Here is a 19,944-nt window from a genome sequence, read left to right as displayed (position 1 = left end):
GAAGAGCTGAGGGGGTTGGGGAGGTTCTGCATGTGGATCCTGAGGCTCCTCAGTTGGAGTGGCCCTGGCATTTCTCCCTCTAATGGAAAGAAATGAAGGTCTTGATGAGAGGGCCTGAAATAGGCATTGTTTTCTCTGTGCAGGCGTGGAGGGGCATCAAGCATCCTGGGATAGCGGCCTTCTCCCTGTAAGCTCCCTACCACCACCCTTCAAACTCCTTTCATTGCTCTTGATTTTGTTTTATTTTGCTTCAAGACAGGGTCTCGTGCAGCCTCAGCTGGCCTCAAACTGTATGTAACCAAAGATGACCTTGACTTTCTGACCTTTCTGTTCTGGTTATTCGGAGCTGGGACGGACCCCAGTTCCTTGTGCAGCTAGGCAAGCGCTCTGTTCATGGAGATACAGCCTTAATTCTCACCATTCTTTCTTATACTGGTGGAAGAAAGATCCAGAGAGGGTCCGAGCCTGAAACTGGGCTTTAGAACATCTTACCAGACGCAACTGTGAGATTTTGAGGGTTTCACACTTAAGGAGCCTACAGAGCCGGTGATTTTTTCCCCCAAAGATATTTGTGGAGAAAGGGAACATTGAGAGATCAAATGGAAAGAGTCTCCAACGTTTCTTATTTGTACAATTCTTGCAAAAATCCCTTTTAAATGTTTGAGAGTAAAGCTTGCTTGCATCATGTTATTTCAGTAAATGCTCCCATGTGACAGGAAATAATTAAAAATTTGTGGTGTTTGCAGCCAGATTCATCATGGTCCACAGTACTCCATCTCCCCCTGCTGGCAGCATAGGCTCCTCCCACCCGGTGTGCCCTTTGTGTATGTATGGACAGGTAAAGTTTGTGATTTCAAATCAGGAGCAGAATAACCATATGGGCTCATAATACTCATGTACATGAAAAGGAATTGAATCTTAGAAACCAAATTATAAAGATATAAAATTGTCTCATAGGATCCTACTGACGTTAATTAGATTATATGATCAGTCTGGGGACAAAAAACTGTATTTTATATTATATTACACTCCATCTCATAGAAAACTTCAAGCTTACGAAATGAATTTCAAAAAGTAATTGAATATTTTAATCTCCTAGCGAAGACATGAATGTTATAGACAGACACCATAAAAAACACGGTTTGTAAAAATATGCATGTATAGGTTTTATTATAATAATTAAAACATGTAAGAAATTTCTTAATCAGACATGCTCCATTATGTCCATTATAATATTGAGTTTCCCTTATTATGCATGATGATTTGTTACCTCTTGGGATATTTTTTGAAGATTTATTTTTATTTATGTGTGTGTATATGTGCTTGTTGCTTGTATGTATACATTCTTGCAGATGTACAAGGGGGCCAGAAAGGGGCAGCTGGACTTGCAGGTGGTTCTGATCCACCTGATGTGGGTCCTGGAGGCTAAACTCAGGTTCTCTTGAAGAGCAGCAAGTGCTCTTAACCACTGAGCAAAAGTAGTTCCAGCTACTCCCTTGCTTTGGAGGCAAAGACTCCCTATGTAGCCTAGCCTAATCTCCAATTTACAGTGATTATCCTGCCTCAGCTTCTTGAATACTGGGAACTGCATGAGTGTAGGACCATGTCCTGGTTTCTTATATACTTTTATTTTTTCTTATTTTCGTAAGCTTATAAAGCAATCAACATTCCTTGAGTTGCTTTGAATGTCAGCATGCTTGGTGGGAGGAAAATAGTGAGCAAATTCTCTGGAACACACCTAGGTATTTTAATTCTCTTTTAATCCTCTGGTTCCTAACTTTCCCAGGATGTTTCCCAAACCCCTTCTCCCATTTCTTATACCCCACCCTCTTCCTTCCCTGTCCTTGGGTACTAGGCTGGCCTGAATGTGGGTTCCCTACCATTGGGATGGAATGCAGAGCCCTGGGTGCTCCTTGGAGGAACAGGGACTTAAGGGCTATCAGAGAGACAGGAGGGTGAAAGGGGAAGAGATGTGGCTCTTCTGAACAAACTGCTTATGGCCCCAGGCCCACCTTAACAGGGTCTAACTTCTGCCTCCATGGGGCTTACATGCATGGTTCCTATCTCTTCCATCAGGTTGACTGATGCTCCCTCAGAAGAGCCAGGCTCTTAGGGGTGAGCAGGATGGAAGTTCATATGGTCTTTGGGGGAGGGGTGGGGAGGGTGGGAGCAGCAGAGCTGAGTAGGGAGAGTGATCCCAGAAGCTGAGTGACCCCAGCTGAGTCCTGAGAAGATAGAGTTAGGTGAGCAGAGAAGGGAGTCTGGGAAGATGTGACCTGTCTGAGGTAGTGAAGGGTAGGATGAGATCCCAAGGACACGCCCATTGTGTGTCCTTGCTCTCGGTCAGACATCTTGGCATAAAGGACAACTGAGCTGGTCCATTTAGAGCAAATGCATTTCTGGAAGTCTCACTCTGATACTGCGCTCCCCTTCCAAACTGACTTTGTTTTCATCTTCAGTAGTATTTCTTAGTGAATGAGAAACCAAGCACACACACACACACACACACACACACACACACACACACTCGCAAATCCTTTAGAAGGAAGTTGAGGGTTTTCAAAGTCAATGCTCTAACTACCTTTGTTCACTCTCTTCCTTTTAAGGTTAGAACTGGCTTCCTTTGCTCCTGGTGTGCTGTTTCCCCACTCTCTCTCCAGGGAAACTGTTTTCAGGAGGCCCTATGTGGCTGGGAGGCAGCCCACCAAAGAGTGGAGGCCCCATCACTGTGCTGGAGCTGGACTGGCTTTTCAGGTTTTTTTTTTTTTTTTCCAGAAGAAGAAAAGAGTCACTTTCCTCTGCACATATTCTTGCTGCTGAGGCTGTTGTTTGCCAAAAGCCCATATTGGGTTCGAACCTTCCAGAATAAAATGACTGCTCGCCCACCTTTCTGGTGTGCAACCCCTCAGTTCACCTGCCTTCAGAATTTGTGGCACTACAGGGACGTGGCAGGAGCCTAACCTGGCCTCCACACGGCTGGCTTTGGAGATGCTTTGCAAGCATCTTCCAGGGCGTGCCCACATTCTCCTGGTGCACCTGTGCCAGACATCAGGGGAGGCTTTGAAGCACCTGGCTTCAACCCCCAGAACCCTATAGGAATCTCACCCTGAAACAGAGAAAATACTGTCTGCACAAGTATTTCAGGCAAGGATTCTCTTCTCTGGGGCTAAGACACCATCTCTGCTGATACCGCACCCTCACGCAGCACCTTGCCTGCAAACCTAGCTGAAGCTTCCCCAAAGAGATCATTGCCAAGAAACATGTTGTCTCTGTAGATAAGATTCTGGCATGAAGAGGAAAATTGAAATTACCTAATCTATCACACTTTCCGCAAGACTTGGGTGCTAGACAGTGTGAGGGTGAATTCTTTGTTCAAATGTACTCATCCTAAGTTTACCATCTGAGATATAGCCTTCTCCACCTTCTCCTCTTCCTCCCTCTCTTCCCTTTCCCCCTCCTCCTTTCCCTAGCTCTCTTCTTCCTCCTTTTCTCCCCTCCTCTCTCTTCCTTCCTTTCTTCTCCATCCCTCCACCCTTCTCTCACTTCTCCCCCATACCCCTCCTTTTGCTTTGTTCTTTTTCTGTTGGGCTATTCATCCATCCATCCATCCATCCATCCATCCATCCATCCATCCATCCATCCACCTTTTGGAGGAGCACTAAATCCTGGTATGTATATATTCAGACTCAACTTCTTGGTAGAAACAGTTACTAAGCTTAAAAATGATTCCTTGGGTTGTGGAAGAAACGGTCAGCTCAAAACCCAGCAGTTTATTCACACTGGTGTGTGCATAGATTGTTCAAACCAGGAGACTTACCATGTAGATCAGGACCAATTTCTCCTCTTTAGCAGGGGAATGCAGAGCCCTTCAGAGTCCTGCAGATCAGATGGGTCTGACAGTACAGAACCACTGTGTTCCAATCCTCTCTGCAGTAAGACCTTGGTGTGTGCCCGGGCCGCAGCCACGTGCCTGGACCTGCTCTCAGGCCTCATGCTCCAAGCTCTGAGTTCATTGCTGCTTGGCCCGCACATTCTCTCCCCTCCCCAGTTCATTATCTCAAGTTTCTAGTACTAGCAACCAAGATCTCTGACTCACTTACCAGGCAAATTAATTAGCTCAGTGATTCACTCGCTCAGCTAACATTTCTTGAGCAAACATCCTGTGAAGTAGGCGTTATTTGTCTTTATTTTGTGGAACATAAGTTAGGAAAGTAAATATTAGAATCTGGTATTTAAGGGGGCATCCCCCACTTCTTTGGGAACCAGGCACAGGCAGCGGGGTCAAGGAGTCATCTCAAAGTTGAAAGGATCTCGAGATTTGGCCACTGGGCAGACACCTATGTTCACATCTCGGCTGTCAATTCCCCAGTGGGAAGCAGTACTCTTGTCCCGGATGAGATTCCCAGAGACCCTTCAACAACGGATTTCTGGAGCCCAAGGGCAAGCAGGGTGCTTTTTAGGGATTTATTTATCTTTATGTGTATGGGTGTTTTCCTTGCATGTATGTCTTTGTACCACGTCCGTGCCTGCTGTCCTTGGAAGCCAGAATAGAGCACTGGACCCCTGAAACTGGAGGTCTAGATGGCTGTGCACCACCTTACGGGTGCCAGGGACTGAACCTGGGTCCTCTGCAAGAGGAGTAAGTGCTCTTAACTGCTGAGCCATCGGTCCAGCCCCCGTTTAATGTTTTTAAATAGTAAAGGCCAAAAGAATTTCAAAGGCTAATTTTTTAAAATTTAATTTTGAGATAATTTAATCACATCTCTCCTTTCCCTTTCCTCCTCCCCCCAAGCTTCCCACCCACCTTTCTTTCTTCTCCTTTCGTTCCCAGGCCTCTGTTTTATTCCCTTTTTAACTAATTGTCATTCGTGCATGTATGCATATGAATATGCATTCACATTCCTAAATACAGCCTGTTCGGGTCTGTCTAATGCTACTTGTATGTATGTTTTCAGGACTGGCCACCTGGCAAGCACAAGCACCTGGTGTGCCTGCGCTGGGGGAGGGCCACCTTTCCCTTTCCCAGTTTTCCTCAGTTTTTGTGTGTGATTGAGACCTCCTGGGCTCAAAGGCTAAAATTTCAAGCAAGTACAAAACTATGGCAGAGTTATAGAGGTCAGACTGTGAGTACAATTTCGGCCCAGAGTTGTGATTGTTTGGGTGTGGGTACTGTGCTGTAGTGGATGTAGAAGAACGTTCATCTGAAGAGGTATGTGGCGTGATACTTAGTGATGAAGTGTCATGAATATCTGTGACTTAATGAGGTATAATTGTATAGGCATGTGTTTCCTCCTGTAGCTCATCAGTTGGTAGCTGAAAGAGTCGGAAAGAGAAAGCAGACAGGATGTTAGTCCCTGGTGAGTCCAGGAGGGGTTTATTGTTAGCCTTGTGGATCTGTCTTTTCTATAGACAACATTTTTTTCCCCCAACCTGGCTACATAGCATAAGGTATGAAAGACTTTAGATTTTTATCTTTCAGATTTCTTCTCTGTAAATCGGAGAAGGACAAACCCAAAGAACTAAGACCCAGATGTTAGGGTGCTTTGTTGAGGCCGCAGAGTCAAACTGCAGTTCCGGCCTTCATGGCTTCTGTACTTAGTTGCTCTCACAAAAGCCAACCTCTCTTTTTTGACATGTAAACTTGTTTTTAATGTTTTCTAGCATTGCACTGACTTTGCCCTGGCAGCGCCGTCTCTCTCCCCTCAGGAACACCAACTCGGTCTGCTGCTCGTTAGCTCCCTGCGCCTGGGCTCCAGGGAGCTTCTGCCCACCCTGGCTCCAGTTCTTTTCCTCTATCCCTGCTTAGGTAGTGGTGTCCCTCCTCACAGACCTGTGCACCAGTCAGTCATGGATCTTCATAGTCACGGGCTGCTTTTCCAAGGGTCCTTGGCATTACTGTAATAAATGTAACCAAATGACTCAGTATGATAGTATGTTGGCTATGCTATTTAAGCCCATTAGATTTAAACAAACTGCTATCCTTGAGGCAGGGACAGCCCCAGTCTCCAAAGGGACAGCCTCTTCTGCAGACACCTTAAAAACACGGACCTATAAATTAATCATCATGCTGAGTTTGCACAGGAATGTTTGGGGAAGTGGGAAGCAGCATAAAATGGATGTTTCCTAGTCTGTGTTTCTTCCCCAGGAGGAGCGAAGATGCTCAGCGGAAACCAAGTAGGAGCCTAGAGGCCTTTTCCCTCCTGGCTGGAGAAATGGAGAAACTTGAGGCTTTCTAAGGAGTCTGGGGTTGGGGCAGAAGAGATGGCCCCCTTAGTAAAGTGCTTACCATGCAAACATGGGGATCTGAGCTGGATAACCCAGAACCCACATTTTTAAAAAGCCTTGGCATGGCGGCACTGGCATATGCTTGTAATCTCAGTGTGGGTCAGGCAGAGACATCCAATCCCTGGGCTCACTGGCCAGCCAGCTTAGCCTGCCTGCCAAGATGGTGGGAGGCCTTTGAGGAATGGTACCCAAGCCAAGGTTGTTTCTGGCTTTAGTAGGACTAACATGTGCTCCTACATATGCACACTCATATTTACATACACGTGCTCACAGACACTCATACATTCAAGTGCACACACACGCACACACACACACACGCACACACACACACACACACATGCGCACACACACGCGCACACACAAACGCACACACAAGCACACACACGCACGCACACACACAGACGCACACACACACGCACACATACGCGCACGCACACACACGCATACACACACGCACACACACACATGCACACACACGCACACACAACCTTACCTCCTACAGAAATAGAACTTTCTGTGGTCCCCTCATCCTTCTCTACCCACCCCGTTCTTTTCATTTTAATTTAATGTTGCATTTCTCTCTTATTCTAACATACTGATAGTTTGTTTTCCCTACTGACTGGAATGAAGTGATTTTCATTCATCCTATGTATTGGAATGTTTGGTATAAAAAGTTCAAGATCCTGTTCCCCTACCCGGCCATTGCTTGCAATGAGCTTCTCCTCAATAGATATTTTATGAGCCCAGCTATTAAATAAAAATGAATGTTAGACATGAACTTGTGAAATTTTATTTTTCTCCTTTGCAAAAGGAGAAAAAGCTGTGTGAGTGGGATGCATAATTCATAGTCAAGCCAGAAGATCACAGTAGCTCAAATGACACCGGGCATGGAGTGGGCAGGAAGTCTAACGTCATGGAGGAAAGCTGGGGGCTTTCTACAGATTGGAAATAACTCTGGAGGCTCACTGTGTGTCCTCCGTCAGAACCTTACCAAAAAACCGTTCTCTCCAAATGATGTCCACTCTTAAATTTATTAGAATGGTTTTAGTTCTTGTTTGTTTGTTTGTTTTGGTGTGGTGTTTGTAGGCATGAACTCGTCTTTGTGTGCACGTGAGTGTGGAGGCCAGAGGTAATTTGGAAGTGTCATTCTTTAGGAGCTATCCATCTTGCTTATGGAAACAGGGTCTTTCATTAGCTTGGAATTCCCTCAGTAGGCTAGAGTGACCTAGGGATCTGTCTCTGCCTCCCTGGTTTACTTATACAATGCTGACGTATGCATGGGCAGCTTGTATATGGCAGTTCTATTGAATGTGTCCATATTGGGTTTCATGGTCTAAGTTGATGAGGTCTCCTCCACAAGAGGGTGCCAGATCTCATTATAGACGGTTGTGAATCACCATGTGGTTGCTGGGAATTGAACTCAGGACCTTTGGTAGAGCAAGCAGCGCTCTTAACAAATAAGCCATCTCTCCAACCTCCCCAATACTAAGGTTAAAAGTACACAATTCCATGGGGGTGATCTTAGGGATTGAACTCGTGTCCTCATGCTTGGAAGGCAAGCACTTTACAGACTGAGCCATCTCCCCAGCCCCAAACTGAGTCTCTTATTCTCAGCCTGTGTGTGCATCTGCACGTGACGCTCTAACACCAGCCTTCAAAGCCAGACTCACAAGCTGCTGGCAGAGCTATTCCTTGCTCTGTATAGTACTCTTTTCAAGTAAGAATCTGCACATAAAAACCTTGGAAGCTTCGAGAGCCTGGGCTTGAGCTTCTCCCTCGTGCAGACTGATGTTCTCCCTTGACTGTGGCCTCTGATTTCTCCCACTGTCCCTGGTAGTGTATGTCTAGTTTATTGAAAGGGCTTGCTCTAGACACATCTGAGTTTGAGAACTGTTATCCAGCTTCAATTCACTGAGATAAAATGGTTTCTCCTCACGTTCAGGATAACACTTCTGGCATCCAGGACCACACATGACATCCTACTTTATGTGATTTTGCTTATTCCTCTGGCAGCTCCTTGAGAGGAATGTGGCTGACTAGTCTAAGATTTTAAAGTCCGCTTCTCAGTCGTGAGAGAGTGTGGACTTGTCGTAATTACAAAGCAACAGAGCTGGAATTCAAAGTCAAGGTCTACACTTGGCAATAACTAAGGCAAAGGGGTTGTCCGCCACTGTGACAGCCATCTCCAGCACATTTGCTTGAAGAACAACCCATGGGTGTTAGAAGGAACAAGAGTCAAAGACCCCAGGACTGGGAATTGTCATGGCCTACTTCATACTCATGGGGAACTGTGGGGAGCCCCCCTCGCTCCTTAGCTTCAGTTTTGCCGTTCAGAAGTGAAGCATGATGGGTCAATGAAAAAGGACGTCTGGAAGGTCTCTGTTGCTTCTGTAGTCGGTGTCTCATCTGAAGATAGGCATCTTCCTTTCCTTTTGCTCCCCCTGCTGGCCATGGAGGAGATAACACCGTTGCTGCCAACCTGCTCCATCTGTGTATCACTCACATGTGTCTGCTCGCAGGGCTTACCATTCGGTACTGGACAACCGTTTTCCCGGGGAAGAGCGTTTCTCCCACTCTCAGCATTCCTCGGTGTCTTGTAGTTCTTCGTCTAGGATTGAGGCCTCATGAGTTTCTCGTCTTCCGTGTTAGCGCATCAATTGCTGTCACCACTGTTCCAGTCTTGTTTAGGTTGCCACGCAGAATGTTAACCTTTACAGTTTCAGAGCCCAACATGCAGGAGAGCAGGGTGGCAGGCAGACAGCCAGGGCACTGGAGCAGCTGTTGAGAGCGTACATCTGATCCTCAAGTCGGAGGCAGGGAGCAGTGTGTCTTCTCTCATATATGGGCCTCCTTCCAAGAATCTGAAAAATGAATATTGCAAATAAACACAGTGAAATAATTTAATAAAATTTGTGCCCTGACCATGCTGAAGCATGCACGGGCAGCCCGTATATGGCGGTTCTGTTGAGCTTGTCAATATTGGCTTTCATGGTCTAAGTTGATGAGGACAACTGGCCAGGTCTCTTCCTCAAAAATATAGTGCTCGGGCTAAAATCCAAGTGTTTTATCTTTCATATTGTATATGGTTTTGAGCAAAATTCTTTAAGGTCCTGGCCACCCCTGTCCATCTGTCTCAAAGACAGCTTCTAATGAATGAGAAGAAGCCTCCTGCTATTGATGCCTCTGGGGTCAGTCAGCTTTGATCTTAAGTCTTGAGAAGGTTTTACACTGTGTATCTTTGTGCTGATAGAAGATAAATACATTGTAAGAAACCTGGCCATGTGAGAAGAAAAGGCCCCAGGATATGAGGTTCACAGAGAGAGGTGTAGAGGTACCAAGAATGTGAGTGATAAAGCCATCTTGGATGCTCCGGTCCAGTGTTTGGTCCCTAGAGTGCTCCCACCTCACCTGTCATCTCCTCCAAGAACAAGAGAAACTGAGAGCAAGTCAGGAGAGTCACCAGGTCATCTCAGGAGCATGAGTGAGGACAGCGCACAGGGCTTTAGTTGGGGAATTTGATGCATAACAATAGATAACCAAAACAACCCTCTCAAAAAAAAAATTCCCTAGAGCCAAAGTGGGTGAGTGTGATTTCTGAAGATGGAAGCGTGGTGCTTCTGCTTGTCTCTGCATGTCACTAGTGCCATGGTTTAACTTACACTGGTGGCCAGATCAGCTCTGCAGCCAGGTGCTAGTCCCTGGTTTTTATCACAGAGCTGTGCTAGGCTATTTCTCCAATCTCTTCCTAAATGATGCCAAGGACTTATGAAAGATTTTACAATTTTCCATTATTGTCTTTTGTGACATATAACCTCATATCTAACAAAATAATTTGTCATCTAATAATCATCCTTTGTTTCATCTGCAATTTGATATACATATTTTATGTTATGCCTATTTTATCAAAATCATTGGTAAAATTGATGAGTAGGACCTGGCACATTTAGTTTTCTTTTTTTTAAAAAAAGACTTGTTTTATCTCTAAATATGTATTTGCATGTGTGTTCTGGGGTTGGGTTGGGTTGTGCACTTCTGCAGGTGCCAGAAAAAGACATCTATTCTCCTGGATCTGGCAGTACAGGCAGCTGTAACCCATCTGACATAGGTGCTGGGGACCAAAGACTGGTCCTCTGCAAGAGCAATCCATGTTCTTGACTGCCAAGTCATCTCTCCAGCTCCATACAGCTCCTTGTGCAGCAGGGAGCTTTAAACGTCTTTCTGATGCATTAATGGAACAACATTAAGTGAATGGTTGTCCCAGTTAAAAAAGAAAATCCATTCAAATCTGCCATCCATATAATAATTACTCTTTATCCTCTATGATTTCACAAGTATATCATGCATGTTTTATTCAAAACATTGCTTAAATTTTTGAATGGGACCTGGTCAATTCAGAGTCCACCAGGAGGACACTCAAGCCAATGGAGTAGGTTCTGTTCCATCCTCCGGGTGTCACTTGAGAAATGTTCTAGCTACAAACCTGGCTAATCAGTTGTTCCCCACGCTGTTGTTACTTTCCTTTGGTTCATGATGACACTGTGGAGAATTTGGAGTTGAGATATATTTATCCTTTCCGTGTATTTTCAGAAAAGAGCTCTCTGATGAAGTGATTTAAATTTATTCTGACACGGCTGGCTGTTACATTATCAACTTGTGTTGTTTCCTAATGAACCCTAATTTGTTCCCTACATGACCGTGAATAATTCATCTTGGGATCTGGAGAGCTTGGGTTTGGTAATCCGACACACCTGGGTGGGAATCCTGCTTTTTTTTCATTGTAAACTCAGCTTCTCTGAGCCTCAGTTTTCCCATTTGCACAAGGAGAATGATCACACTTCCTTCCCGTGTTTGATGTGATATTGAAAATAGGGAGACATATGGAAGTGCCTAGGAGCATGGTGATGGGGAGAAAACACCCAGCACTCCTGTTTGTCACTGCCACTGTAGCTACAGTGCAGTATGATGACAAGTTGTTCTAGTTAACTGTCATCTTGATACCCCTTAGAATCACCTCGTAAGAGTCCCAACGGAGTAAGTGCCTTCATCAGGTTTGTCTGTGGACTTGTCTGCAGATAGACCCAACTCCATCTCACTTCCTGGAGATCATCTCTGTGTATATTTGGGAGGATTTCTGAGGGAGTGTCAGCTTTCATCTTTCCTTCCTCCACTCTTCCTTCTCATTCCTACTGTAGAACTCAAGGGCAGAAGGTCATTTCCATCTCTCAGTGCTGGCACGGTAGTGCGTGTGTTCATGCTTAGTTTACTTCCATGTGTTATCCCCCTTGACGCCGAGCCTCTGCTTCCTATGTCCTCTCCCACCACTGGCAGCCATCCTCAGATGCCGTATTTATTCTCATCGCTGAAGGATAAGTTGTACTTATGCATTTTAATTATATAAGTAACACTTGCTATCATTTTATTCTGTCTCTGTCCCCCCATCTCTCTCTCTCTCTCTCTCTCTCTCTCTCTCTCTCTCTCTCTCTCTCTCTCCCTCACACGCACACGCACACGCACATACACACACTTCTCTTCTGAAGGGTTTCAATGAGGAATGGTCTAGATCAGGTTGCCTTATGTCTGAGGTGGATTATCTTGATCACCTTTATTTTTATGAGAAGAACCACCCTGAAATCGGGTGGCACTATTCTCTGAGTTTGAACCCTGGACTATGTAAAAGTAGAGAAAGCTAGGTGAGCATAAAGCATGTATGTGTTTATTTTTATCTGTTCTTGACTGTGGATATGATGTTATAACTTGCTGCTTCAAGCCCAAGCCACTGTTAACTTTCTTCTGATAGACTATAATCTGAAATTGTGAGCCAAAATAGACCCATTATACCCTGTTAATTTTCATGAGTATTTTATCCATGCAACAGAAGTGAATCTAAACTAAAATATCATATATATATATATACCAATAGATGTTCCATGTATCCACGCATATGCACAATCCACATCCATTTATATTGTAGTTAGTTCATCTGAGCGTGACTAGTTGCTGCACACTCTTGGCGAGTGTTCATTCCCCACATTGTATTTATCAGGACTCTAAGTGGCTTCTTACCTCCCATTGCCAAGAACAACACTGTATCTATCCCCATGGATACACCCATATGGATCTGATTTTCAGAAGTATACAGAGAGGAATGAGATTTCTGACTCACAAGGGAATACATCGTTATATCACTAAGTGCTTCCAGATTGCTCTTCAGATTCTTTCCTTTATAATTAGGAAAAGATTCTTAAACTATAAATGTCCTCCCTTACAAAGACTGTAGTTCATGTCTTTCAGACAATGTGCAGCAAAGTGGAAAGCACCCAGTACCTAACTCCACAACATTGTCACCTCAGCCACCACCAGCATGGCTTCCCATTCCTAACTCCACAACATTGTCACCTCGGCCACCACCAGCATGGCTTCCCATTCCTAACTCCACAACACTGTCACCTCGGCCACCACCAGCATGGCTTCCCATTCCTAACTCCACAACACTGTCACCTCGGCCACCACCAGCATGGCTTCCCATTTCTAACTCCAAAACATTCTGTCACCTCAGCCACAACCAGCATGGCTTCCCATTTTCTGCTGCCCCGGCCTCTGCAGCCACTCACCGACTTTTTGTCTCTGTTAATTGCCTATTCTGGGCATATCATGTAGGCATAATTACACTACATGTTGTGACCTTGTGTGTTTGCCTTGTTTTCTCACTTAACATGGTGTTTGGGTCAGCAAGAAAGCTCAGTGGGTAAAGGTGCTTCCTATCAAACCGGAGGACCCAAGTTCAATCCACAGAACTCATGTGGCGGAAGGAGAAAGCAGACTTCTACAAACTGTGCTCTGACCTCCACACACGTGCTGTGACACACACGCTCATACAAGCAATGGATAACTGTTATAAGAAACTTAAATACAACCACGTTTCCTAAAGTTATCCACGTTCTATGTATACCTGCGCTTCAATCATTTTACAGTTAAGTAATGTTCCATTGTGTGGGGACATTAAATTGTATGAATCTATCAGTTGATGGGTATTTGGACTGCTTTTGGATTTTTGGGGACTGTGAACATACTATTTCTCAACTATCACACTACAATGCCAAGCATTGTATACACCATGTGTTTTTGGTACCATCGGTGTAAGTAAATATAAGACTAGAATTGCTAGGTATTGTTTTATTAAATTGTTGAACTGTAACTGAAATCTCAACATTTTAGAATGACTATGCCTTGTTTTGCAGCCTGATATGCAGTCTTTCCTAAAGTTCTGTGTTCATTTGAAGAAAATGTGTATACTGCTGTCATTGGCTTTGGAGTTCCCTAAAAGTTTGTTACCATTGTCTGCTTATCAAGTTCTCCAAGTTTTCTTTTCCTTGTTGATATTCTGTGCAATTGTTCTACCTTTTACCATAAGTGAAAAGGTCTTTAGAGGTGTGGCCCCTGGTAGGTCAGCCACGCCCCAGTGTAGGGTCCCACATCCATGGTAGAAGAATTGAACTCAATGGGTTACAAATAACAAAAAATGCGGGATGGAGTTGGTAGCAGGGAGAAAGGAATGTTAAATACGAACAAAATACATTGTGTGCATGCGTGAAATTCTCAAAGAAAAATAGAAATGAAACATTTAAATCTTCAACTACTATATCTGAATATTTTTAATCTGACCTACAATTCTCCGATGTTTTTCTTCATGTATTTTGAGACTCTGTTTTTACATACATACATGTTCTTCATCTCATAGTTTTTTAAAGGCCTATTTATCTGACACAGACATGAACTTGCCAGTTTTCTTTGACACTGCTTTCAGCCTACCTGTAGCTTCCAGTTGACAGCATCTAACCTATAGAAAACACAGTATTGGTTGTATTTATCTATCTAGGATGTGGGGTTTCCCTCTGTATGTTGTGAATACCATTGGTTAATAAAGAGTCTGCCATAAAGTAAAGGAGAACTATGCTACAACCCACAAACAGAAGCTAAATAACAAGAAGGTCTCAAGGGGGGGTGGTGGTCGTGCATGAATCTCACTGTGAAGGGGAATTAAAATGGATACTCTGCCAGTGGATAGAGGGAGGGGGCTAAAGAGGATGAGGATGGGAACAGGAGGGATGGAGGGAGAGAGTACTAGGAGAAACAACTGGAATCTGGGGGTATCTTGGGATGAGCTAGAAACTTTGAGCAATGGAAACTCCCAGGTGTCTGTGAGGGTGACCCTAGCTAAAACTAGCAATGGGGGATATGGAGCCTGAACTGGACGTCCCTTGTAACCAGGCAAGACTTCCGGTGCAGAGACTGGGACATCAACCCAGACACAAACCCTTCGAAATACAATTTGTCCTGCCTACAAGATGTGCTGGGATAAAGATGGCACAGAAATTGTGGGAGTGGCCAACTAATAACTGGCCCAGCTGGAGAACCCCTGAGAGGAGATGCATCCCTGAGGGCCAGGACCCGGAGGCAGGATACCCCAGACATCTAGGACTGAATCAAATATGAATGGCAAAATAATAGTCAATGAAATGATTCGTAATGCTATTCTGTTATCCTCATAAATTGTGCCTAGCCCAGCTGTCATCAGAGAGGCTTCACCTAGCAACTGATGGGAACAGATGTAGGACCCATTGCCAGACATTAGGTGGAGCTCTAGGAATCTTGTGGAAGAGGGGGAGGAAGGCTTGAAGGAGCCAGAAAGGTCAAGAACACTATAAGAAAACCCACAGAACCAACTAATGTGGGTTTTTAGGGGCTCACAGAGACTGAACCAACAACCAGGGAGCTTGCATGGGACTGACCTAGGCACTCTGCATAGAATGTTACAGTTGTGTAGCTTGGTCTTTTTGTAAGACTACTAACAGTCCAAGCAGGAGCTGTCCCTGACTCTGATGCTTGCTTTTGGGACACTTTCCTCCCACCAGATCGCCTCATCCAGCCTTAATAGAAGAGGAAGTATCTAGTTTCACTGAAACTTGATATACCATGGCTGGATGATATTCACAGGAGGGCCTGTCAGTATCTGAAGAGAAATAGAGAAGGAGGAGTGGGTGGGGTGGGTAGTGGGGGAGGGACTAGGAGAAGAGGAGAGGGGGGATGCTTTGGTTGGGATGTAAAAACAAAGAAATTTTTAAAAAAAAAACAGTATATCAAAAACAAAAAGACTAGAGATATTGCGCCAAAAGTGTGGCGCTCCCCACATCTCTTCTCAAAAACTTAAAAAAAAATTATACACATGGGGGTGTTACACACACATATGTGTGTGTGTGTGTGTGTGTGTGTATATATATATATATATACACAAACATGCCCACCTCTAGTGTGTAGTGCCTGCCAAGACCAGAAGAGGGCATTGGATCCCCTGGAACTGGAGTTACAGATGACTATGGCCTACCATATGGGTGCTAGGAATCTAAGTCCTCTTGTAAGAGCAACAAGTGTTGTTAACCACTGAGCCATCTGACACCCAATTATTTTCTTAATATTTTTTTTTCGGAGACAGAGTTTCTCTATTTAAAAGACCTGGTTGTCCTGGAACTCACTCTGTAGACCAGGCTGGCCTTGAACTCACAGAGATCCACCTGCCTCTCCCTCCCTGAGTGCTGAAATTAAAGGTGTGCACCACCACCATCCAGTTTCTTAGTATTTTTTAATGGTTAAAAGTATTTTTAATGGTTAATGTAATAAAGTCCAACTATTCTATTTTTATAGTATTATGTAAGAACTCTGTCAGAACCGAAGCTGCACATATGCTTTGTTCTAGAAGCTTACAGACTGAACTTCTGTATTTAGGTCTATGATCCATGTTGAATTATATTTTGTGGACTTTGCTTCTGTGTGTTCCTTTTCTTGTGGCTGTTCATGACATTTGAAGAAAGTACTTCACTTCCTCCGGAAGGTGACATTAGTTTCCTTATTGACAATCAATTCCTACATGCGTGTCGGTCAAATTCTGATTCCCTTGTATTCATTAATCTATTTGTCTTATAGTGACAGCACCCTGTCTTGGTTATCATGGTTGTAAGGAACATCTAAAGATTAAATTAGACCACGTAAATCCTGCAACGTTGTTCCTCTCTTTTCAAGTCTTTTGGAGAGTAGCTTCATGATACAGTCTCAGACTGTATTCTGCAGCCTAGGCTGACCTTGAACTCAAGGCCCTCCTGTGTTGGTCTCTGCAGTGTGTGACATTGGGGCTGCCTATATACATACACACAGCCATCACCTTTTAAAAATATCTGCTGCATATTTTACTGGTATTGTATTAACTCTCTAAATAATTTTTTACAATTTCTAAACAAAATTTTGTTTTAATTTAAATAATTAGGTAAGTAAGAACTGGGTTAATTTCTTATCAATACTGAGCTCCGTCTTGATCTAAGCGCACCTCTGAGCAGGTTGTCAAACCTCAATCAGTCAAATAAACGAGGTGACCTTAGCAAACATTCACTCTTGGAGATATTTTGAGGGGAACTTCAAATTCTTACATGTTAGAAAAACAAGCGGGTGTGAAAATGTGAAATTATGATAGAATTAGGAGGCACTAAGATGGTAACAAGCTCCGGGGAGGATTTAAGGGTTCATAGCGTTTTCTACACCTCTAGGACATCATCCTCATCTGGGGGATAAAGAGGAGTTAGAGGCTCATACAGTGACCCCACAGCAGACTGTCTCTCTGGATGCTGCCTGCACTCTTAGACACTAGCCTGACAGCTCCCAGATGTGAGCACTCAGAGCCCCTCACGGTCGTATTTGAAGATCACTAGCCCAGCCCTTGGCTTTGTTCTGAGGACAGGTTCTGGGGTGGGTAAAGTACGGTCCTGGCTCCTCCAGAGCCACAGAAATGACTTTTGGTTTTGACAATATAAATCAGTTTTATTCTCAGAATAGTACCAGAATCAGTCAATTGGGGGTTATCAGAATCTCTGATTTCCTTTACCCAAGGTTTTGGACTGGAAGCAGGGTGCTATTTCTGTACTGCGTTTTATTTTCAAAGCTCTGAAGTCCTAGGAATAAATGAATAAATGATTATCAAGTAGCGACTTCTGCAACAAACTGCAGTGACCTGGGGATTTCTAGATTTTCACCATAATCAGTGTCTCACAAAGGGATAAATTCATGGCACGTTTCAGCCTTTTTTATTTATTTATATATTTTTTTTATTTTTGGTTTTTCGAGACAAGATTTCTCTGTAGCTTTGGAGCCTGCCCTGGAACCAGCTCTTGTAGACCAGGCTGACCTTGAACTCACTGTCCACCTGGGTGTGCGCCACCACCGCCCAGCTCACATTTCAGCATTTAAAGTTAAAACATTTTATGGAGTATGGATTTCTTCATATAACAGTAAGTATTAGAGACAGTATGGGAGCTGGATAGAGAGAAAGGTTAGTGGCTAAGACCACAGTTTGATGCTCAGCATCCACAGCAGGTGGCTCACAATTGCCTGTAACTCCAACTCCAGTGATCTGACGATTTCTGCTGGGCTCCATGAGTACTGGCACACAGATACAAAGACAGACAGACAGACAGACAGACACAGCTAGTGCGGTTGATACTGTCAACTTGACAGGGCCTAGAATTTCTTAGGAGACAAATCCCCAGCCACAACTGTGAGGCATGTCAAGCGAGGTTGAGCTAGAAAGACCCACCCTGAATGTGAGTGGTGTCATTCCATGAACACGAGGCTCAGACAGAAAAGGAGAAAACAGGCTCATCACCAGCATTCCTCACTGAGACTAGCTCCCTTACGCCCCTGAAGCTGTGCCTTCCTTACCACAAAGGACTGCATTCCCTCAAACTGTGAACCAAAATACACCCTTCAAGCTTTTGTCAGGTGTTTCATGATAGCAACACCAAGTGACCAATACAAACACATTACAGGCTCCCTTTTGAGCTGGCTCTTTGCTCTTGTCTACACACTCATTTCCTGCTGGGACCGTGATAGGGAGGCCCTGCCACACCATGAGTGACTAAGGGCCTGGACTCCGAAGTGCTGATGTGGCCTCTTGCTTCCTCCCTAGTCTAGCACCCCCTAGTGTTCCCAGCCCGATTGAACCGCAGTCTCTCTCAGTGCTCCACATTCTGGTGGCTGAAGAGGTTGAGGAGGTTGGGGAGGTTGAGCTCCCAGGACTCTTTCTTAGATTTGTGTGTGTGTGTTCCTGCAAATGCCTGTGGGGGCCAGAAGAGGGTGTTGGTTTCCTCTGAAGCTCTACGTGATGAAAACAACTTTTGGCCTCCATAAAAACAGCAGGTACTCTTGACCACTCCAGCGCCTCCCCCACCTCCCCCATGATGTTTTTTGTTTGTTTGTTTTTAGGATACAACAAAATGTTTTAATTTTCCAAAATCATAAGGAGATAAAGAGCAAAATCCATCCTGTCACCAGCAGTCTTCAACATTTATTTTGCTTCATGTGTGTGTGTGTGTAGGTGGTTGAAACTCATTAAGGCAAAACAAAATGTAGCCCTTGAGGGATTCAGATTGCACAACCACTTGTTGCTGGGTGGAATCTCTCGACAACTGGAGTTTATTCATGCTCACTTGGCTGTGCCCTCTACCACAGCAGAGACGTCTTCTCCATCATAAGAGCCACTCCGCTCATAATAGAAGAGGTTGGACCTCAGTTGTTTGGTTGTCTATCTATCTGCAACTATTGGCTATCTTTTATTTTTATGTGGACCTAGAGGGTCCACACAGTAACTCTGACTAGGGCTATTCTAATTTATGCCTGTGGACTGTAATTGGTCAGCTCGTTACCCCAGAGAATTTAAATTCTCAGTTTGAGAACTGACATCCCACATCTCATTGTGATGTTTTCTAGGTGGGGAGGGGGAAAATTCAGCGCAAATTCACTTCTTAGGAAGGTCATTGGAGATGGTCTGAGACTGAATTAATACAGCCAGGTTATGTTCTTGAAACATTCATTATGAGGTTTTGCCAATGGCTTTTAAGCCGTGATGCAGTGTTCTGAAGATGCCCCGTCTCCCTGATAGAGTTATTCTTGGGACAAAGCTCCTTAACCCCTGTCCCCTTTGTATTAATACCAGCTCCACTTCATTCGTGGACACTGCCCAAGATTTTATTTGGACAATCATTTTTATGACTAAACAAAGCTTATAAACCATCCTCTGTCACCAGAAATTCCAGTTCTTTCCCCATGATGATTTTGCTGAGTGCTGATATACCTCATGTAACAAGATGTGTGTGTGTGAGCAACTTAAATTATAATTTATACCTTAAGGATTAAATCAAAGCATATTTTTAGCTTCACTTATCCCATCCAACAACTAAATAATTGCTGAGCTATTTGTTGGGTAGAACCATGCTCTGAAACCTCAGCTGGTTGGGGAAATCACAGAAAATTCTGGTTTTGATGTTAAGATAAATGTTCCTAGGAACCTTTTCAACTGACAAGGGGGCAGGAAGGAATGTTACAACTAGAATTCCTATAGGAGATCTTTTCAAAGGAGGGACTTGGCTCTGCTGGCAACTGCTGGCGGAGACCCAGTAACTTCACAGACAGTCTCTTGGTGAAGAATCCAACAGAGACATTGTTCATGGTAGAACTGGGACAGGAGTGGATCTGAGCATGGAACAAGGGAGCTTTTTCTTTTCTTTCTTTTTTCTTTTTCTTTTCTTTCCTCTCCTCCTCCTCCTCCTCCTCCTCCTCCTC

The sequence above is a fragment of the Microtus ochrogaster genome, chromosome 5 (assembly GCF_000317375.1).
Source record: "Microtus ochrogaster isolate Prairie Vole_2 chromosome 5, MicOch1.0, whole genome shotgun sequence".
Classification (NCBI taxonomy): Eukaryota; Metazoa; Chordata; class Mammalia; order Rodentia; family Cricetidae; genus Microtus; species Microtus ochrogaster.
Note: the sequence above shows the minus strand (reverse complement) of the source record.